Here is a 7,329-nt window from a genome sequence, read left to right as displayed (position 1 = left end):
CCCTCACAACAGCGAACACAAGTCTCAGATGTACACCCAGCAGTGCGCAACAAGCTCTTAAACAGAACGCCGCTCAACCACAACAACCACAGCAGTAAGTACCTTTTCACTTCCACACACAACTTCAGGCATTCCTTCAAACTCACACTGTACTCATACCACTTTATCTTTCACAGATAATGGCAGCTCCTAAACACGAATACAGACAAGGAGGAGGTCGCCACCAATAACTTATATTCACTGAATTTAAAATTCAAGACACTACAATCCGCTTCAAAATTCATTAAAATACATCAGCAGCTGAGCTACAACAATACTTGACCATCCTACGACTTGGGTTTCGCTACGAACACATATGATATATACTTACTCAAATAGAACATCTTCAAGAATTGTTTACGAAACCAAACAACATAAACATAGATGTACAAGAACCCAACAAGGAAGCCTCAAGAGAGAAAGAACTTTGCAAAGCATGAACTTTTAAATTTAACACGTGTTTTTTACATACATGTTTTTAATATTTTAATGTGTTTGAACTCACCGGGCATTTTATATATATATATGTTTCTTATGTTTTTAATGTGTTTAATGTATACGTACAATTTGTTTTAAGTTTAGTTAAGCTTTTCACTGCCATATTGGTCTTAGACACAGTTTCAACCCCATATAGTCACAATATGACGAATGTATCTAATCCACAACCCCATTAGACATCCGGATGCTCTAATGAACAATAACATCTTTGTGACACATACCAATGCCTAATGGTTGTAATATTGTAATGTATCAGCTGATGATGACTGTAAACAGTCGAAACCGGTACTGATGTGAATCTGCTCATAATAAATAGTAATTGCATCCGGGAGATAGTAGGTTCGAATCCCACTATCGGCAGCCCTGAAGATGGTTTTCAGTGGTTTCCCATTTTCACAGCAGGCAAATGCTGGGGCTGTACCTTAATTAAGGCCACGGCCGCTTCCTACCAACTCCTAGGCCTTTCCTATCCCATCGTCGCCATAAGACCTATCTGTGTCGGTGCGACGTAAAGCCCTTAGCAAAAAGAATAAATAGTATTGATAGGTGGAACATCTTTCTTGTCTATATACATGCATCCAATCAATACGGAAATGAAACTTATAAATAATGATATACATTAAATATACTATAGACAAAATTGGTTCATCTCATTTGCAGTTATCGTCATTTGACATAAAATTCATCAGGCAAGTAGAACATGCGTGGTCGAACTACGGACACTGGAAAACGTTCTTCCCATTAGGAGCTGATGTGACCTGAAGCAAAATAGATATGAATTAACTAAAGTACCATTCACATACATAATAATGATATGCCAGCAAAAAGGAATAGAAGATGTCCTAACGCTTTACAGGCTACGGTTTTCAATGTCGCTACTGGCATTGCAGAAATAATTGCTACTGATCACTGGTCATATCTCTCCATAAGAAGTCATATTCAGTCCCATCTAATGTATCCAAGATTTCTAGTTTCTTGAAGGTCTTTTCAGTTGCCTTACAAGAAATCATGTCTTAAGCGTTCAATATCCATTCACAAAGGAGTTCCACCAGTGGTTTCAGAGTATTGTCTGTTGGAGTAAGTTTGTGCACACTTTCTGCCATTCAGCACTGATAAGAGTTTTCACACATTGTACTTGAATGGTTTATTTATTGAAACTTACAAGGTTGAAGTACTTACATCAATCCACTGGGAATGACTACCAAATCATATTTCATGGTTTCCAGTAACTTCTTAGTGTCTTCCATCAAATAGCTACGAAAAATGTCCAACACGAGGAGAGCTGGGCATTCATGGAGAGACCCTGCTCAATTTCCCCAAACCATAGCTATCCAATCTTGTATTAGTCATTTTTCCATCCACCCTTTTCGTGGATACGAATGTGGATCCCTCGTTGAAATTTTATTTTTGGCACTGTTTTTAGTTTCAGAACGGAAAGGTGCAAGCTTTTCGTCATCAGCTGTTACATCAAGCATTACACTGCATCGTTGCTTCTAGTTTCCAGTAGTGGTTACAGGAACGCTCGATGTCCCTCTCTTAACGATTGTTCGACTTTGTGCCACATCCAAGCTGTTTGACGTGTGATCTACGTTTCCTATTTGGGAAAGCAGTATGTTGGCTGTATTTTCACTTTCCGCTTCCCAGCCTCGAAGCAGTCGATGACGTTTTTGTTGAAATCATTCAGCATTTTTTGGCATAATGTTCTTGATCAAACGGCCTCTCACCGCTGGATACCGTGGTTCAAATCCCAGTCACTCAGTGTGAGATTTGTGCTGGACAAAGTGGAGGCGCGAGAGGTTTTTCTTTGGGTACTCTTGTTTTCCCTGTCATCTTTCATTCCAGCAACACTCCATTAACATTTCATTTCATCTGTCAATCATTTATCGCAGAGGAGTGCGACAGGCTTTGGCAGCCGTCACATTTCCTGTCCTCGCCGCTAAATGGGGGCTTCATTCATTCCATTCCTGACCCGGTCGAATAACTGGAAACAGGCTGTGGATTTTCACTTTTATGTTCTGGATTGAACAAAAAGTAGTCTTTGTGAAATTAAACATCCACAACTTGCCCTATCTCTTGAATTTGTCTTGTAACATTTTCTAAAATTATTCAGGAAAGCTTCTTTAGTCTGATTTGTTAATGATTTATGTGAAATGTTGATATATAAATAGCAACGATATTAATAATCATTCATTATTCGCATTTAGGAGATGGTGGGTTTGAATCGCACCGTTGGTAGCTCTGAAGATGGTTTCCCTTGGTTTCTTGTTTTTCACACTAGGCAAATGCTGGGGCTGTACCTACATTAAGGCTACGGCTGCTAAATTTCCAATCCTGGCTTTTTCCCATCATCCCAACCCACCTCTCGCCGAGAACCTTTGATGTGTTAGTGTGACGTTAAACCAGTAGCAAAAATTGCATTAATTATTCCTCTGTTATAATGCTAGTTAAGATTGATAGATTACCTAACTAGCAAGATACCCGTGCTTCACTACGGTATTATAATGAAATTTATAATGGAATGCTTAACATTCTATATACAATCCGCTGACATTCGCAATCTGACTCGTTTTCTGAGAGAATCCGGCAAAATTTGTGATCTGACTTATTTTCTGAGAGATTACGGCAAAGTTCCTCCCATTTTTCAATCTTTCTTTTCAGCAATCGATTTCGTACTCCCTGGGCTAGGTCCAGGTATTCCACCCGGTCAGTTAAGTCCCTAAATCTTTGCCATCTTTTCCTATAAGCATTTTTAATATGGATGAAATCCTTGAGGAGATTGGCGTGTCGTCGTCTTGGGTGCCTTGGCGGTACTGACCCGCGGCCGGACTGCAATCATAGTCGTTACCCGGCCAGGACCCGTTTCCAGCGCGGTCCGCACATTTTGACGACGGTGCAGAACATTATTGTTATTATTATTATTATTAACAGTAAATTACATCTGCTGCCATCGTCATTGCTGATAATGTGACCAGCACTATCGTCGCGCATAAGCAAGTGCGCGAGATTTCTGGCGACACGAACGATACACTTCCGTGCATTATTGACCTTATTATAGAGGTGAACAATTGCACGGTCAATGTCATTCCTATCGTTTATTTCAAATGTGTTTAAATTTTTATTTATATGCCAGGAGAATCTACTGTAATCTAACTTTATGTTCTCCAAAGGAAGAGATGCTCTTCAAAACAAACCCAGGAAATATTAAAAACGATCAGTTTATGTACAGAATAAGTACATTATGAACAGTAAAATCAATTGGTCTCAATTCCTTTTTCACTCCACCGCTGTTAAGTTGATTTACCCCCTCCCCCTCCAAAAAAAAAAGAAGGCGTGTTTCTTTATGTTTAAAGGAGATTCAAAATACCAATGTTCATGTCTGTTACGTTCAGTTCTGAGATATAAGTATCCCCATAAAAATAATTCACTTTTTTCTCTACCTTTCACACTCCCCACCTTAAATGAATTTCACGGCAAAAAATACTTGTTTCTTTAATAGTCAAGGATCTTCTAAATACCAATTATCACGACTCTAACATCTTCAGTTTTTGAGGTATGTGTCCTCATAAAAGGAATTCAACTCCTTTTCACCCCAGATCCCCAAGATGATTTCCCCACAAAAACGCTTTTTTCTTTCTTTGTAAGGGAGATTCAAATACCAATTATCATGTCTATAACAACTTTAGTTTTTATTAGATGTAAGTAACCTCATACAATTTATTCAATTAATTTTTCAATTCGCCTGGCTTAGTGGCTCAGACGGTTAAGGCGCTGGCCTTCTAACCCCAACTTGGCAGGTTCGATCCTGGCTCAGTCCGGTAGTATTTGAAGGTGCTCAAATACGACAGCCCCGTGTCGGTAGATTTACTGGCACGTAAAAGAACTCCTGTGGGACTAAATTCCGGCACCTCGGTGTCTCCGAAGACCTTAAAAAGTAGTTAGTGGGACGTAAAGCAAATAACATTAATTAAATTTTTCAGTTCTTTCACTTGGCCCTCCCCACCTCATTGGATTTTTGGAGAATACATGTTTCTTTAATTTTGAAGCATTTTCACGTCAGGAAAATCTTTCGTTTTTGAGATAATAGTATCCTCATACAAATAATTCAACAAATTTTTCAATCCCCTCCCCCCAGGTGGATTTCTGAAAACAAAAAAGAAGTATTTCTTTATTTTTAAAGGAGATTCCAAATATCAAATTTCACGTCTGTAACACCTTCAGCTTTTGAGATATCATTATCCTAATTAAAAGAATTCAACCCCATTTTCAGTCTTTTTTACCATTTCACCTAAGTGTTTTTTCAGAAAACAAAAAATACATGTTTCTTTATTTTTAATAGAGATAAAAAATACTAATTTTCACTTCGGTAACAGGTTAAGTTTCTGAGATATACTATAGAATTACTCATTTTAAAATTTCACCCCCTTTTTAGTTCTCCTTAAATGGAGTTTCCAAAAACAAATCACCTGTTTCTTTACTTTTACAGGAGATTCCAAATACCAGTTTTTACGTTTCTGAGTTATACTGTAGATATATAGTCTTTCTAAAAATTCACCCCAATTTGTCACTCCTGTTTAACCCCATTAATTGGATTTTCCAAAATAAAAAATTACGCGTTTCCTTATTTTCAAAGGAGATCCCGATTAATACCAATTTTCAGGTCTTTAATATCTTCTGTTTCTGAGATATAAGTAGCCTCATTAAAGGCATTCAACACATTTTTCACCCTTTTTCACCCCTCCTATTGGGATTTTCTGAAAACAAAACAATATGTACTTCTTTATTTTACCTTTTTTTTACATCTGTAAACTTTAAAGGTTTAGACATATAGATACACTCATTTTAAAAATTCACCTCCCCTTTTCACCCCCCAATAATAGGCTTTTCCAAAAACAAAAAATACACGTTTCCTTATTTTCAAAGGAGATCCCAATTAATTCCAATTTTCAGGTCTGTAATATCTTCTGTTCTGAGATATAAGTATCCTCATTAAAGGCATTCAACCCCTGTTTTACCCTTTTTTCATCTTTCCTGTTGGGATTTTCCGAAAACAAAAAATGGCGTTTCTTTTTTTTTTTAAAGGAGATTCTAAATACCAATTTTTACATCTGTAAACTTTTAAAGTTTTGAGATATAGATGCACTCATTTTAAAAATTCACCCCCCTTTTCACCCTCCCATTAATTGGATTTTCCAAAAACAAAAAAGTACGTGTTTCTTTATTTTGATAGGAGATCCCAAATACCAATTTTCAGGTCTGTAATGTCTTCATTTTCTGAGATATAAGTATCCTCATTAAAGGCATTCAACTCCTTTTTTCACCCTTTTACACCCCTCCTATTGGGATTTTCCGAAAACAAAAAAAATATGCGTTTCCTTATTTTTAAAGGAGATTCTAAATACCAATTTTTACATCTGTAAACTTTTAAAGTTTTGAGATATAGATACACTCATTTTAAAATTTCACCCAGTTTTTCACCCCCTTAGCGATGGAATATCCAGAAATCCTCCCTTAGCGAGCACCTACATTGTACTATAAATGTATCCTCTAAATTTAATTTCATTATGTCGAGTAGTTTTGGCTCGGCGATGATGAATCAGTCACAGTCTGTCAGGACATGTTATTTTATATATATAGATTACGCCCTTGCATTCCTTCTTTATTTTGTCAAGGAAAACATAACAATCGAAACCGACTTTCAACCTATTAGGTCGTGTTACGTACATTTAGTACGTGTTGAAGAGATGTTAAGTACAGAACAAAAATGGCCAACCAGACACCAGTGGGATCCGAACCCACAACCTCCCGATTTTGCGTCGGTTGCTCTACCAATTGAGCTATGGTGGCCTAGGCCATCTTTGTTCTGTTGGAAAGGATCTAAGGCCGGTATTAGTCGTGGGCGACTAGTGGCGCAACTGAGCAACTAGTTGCCGGCCGTCATCTGAGCCGGCAACTGCTCTGGCGACTTTTAGTTGTTCAACTGCGTGACAAGGCATTGCAGTAAATGTAGCCTATTAGCCGTGGGTGACTAGTGGCGCAACTAGTCGCTTGATGTACCACCCCGCGCATACGGAAACGTCACTCAAGTTCGTGTTCTCACACCAGCTTGACATAATGCGGACGATGGAACGCAATTGAATCAGCGATCCACCTAACCATTATCTTTCTTCATTACCTTGTTTGGTCTCGCGCTGTGGTGGAGTGAATATTTTACTTATTGTGATAGTTTATTTATTGAACATGGAGACATCAAATAAACTACAACAGCAAATGAAGGAGATGGCAAAATAATTTGAAAGTCAAATAAATAATGAAGACCATTTTTGACTTAGAATGAAAACCGGTCACTCGGGATTCCAGAACTGAAGCTTAGGCCTACACTGACAAAATAAAAACACTGAATTCTTGAAACAGCATTTTAAATAACTTTCAGTGAGTATTCTATTTTTTTGTGCTAGTGGCTTTACGTCAGACCGACACAGATGGGTCTTATGGGGACGAGGGGATAGGAAAAGGTCAAGAGTTGGAAGGAAGCGGCCGTGGCCTTTATTAAGGTACAGTCCCAGAATTTGCCTGGTGTGAAAATGGGAAACCACGGAAAACCATCTTCAGGGCTGCCGACTGTGGGATTCGAACCCACTATCTCCCGGATGCAAGCTCACAGCTGTGCGCTCCTAACTGCACAGCCAACTTGCCCGGTGTGTGAGTATTATAAAATGTTTACTACTCTTATATGGAAATACAGTATGTAAGGCCCATATAAATTCTATAATCGTTTACATTTATAAGTACCAT

The 7,329-nt window shown here is 38.1% G+C and overlaps 1 non-coding gene across 1 annotated transcript; it reads right to left on the bottom strand.

The window, feature by feature from the left end:
- Nucleotides 1-6,308: 6,308 nt before the first annotated feature.
- Nucleotides 6,309-6,382, bottom strand: TRNAL-CAA (transfer RNA leucine (anticodon CAA)). Its single transcript has one exon. It is a non-coding gene; the product is annotated as a tRNA-Leu (tRNA).
- Between the last annotated feature and the right edge of the window lie 947 nt (nucleotides 6,383-7,329).

The sequence above is a fragment of the Anabrus simplex genome, chromosome 14 (genome assembly GCF_040414725.1).
Source record: "Anabrus simplex isolate iqAnaSimp1 chromosome 14, ASM4041472v1, whole genome shotgun sequence".
NCBI lineage: Eukaryota > Metazoa > Arthropoda > Insecta > Orthoptera > Tettigoniidae > Anabrus > Anabrus simplex.
The sequence above is the reverse complement of the archived record's forward strand: the minus strand, read 5'-3'. Positions and strand labels throughout refer to the sequence as shown.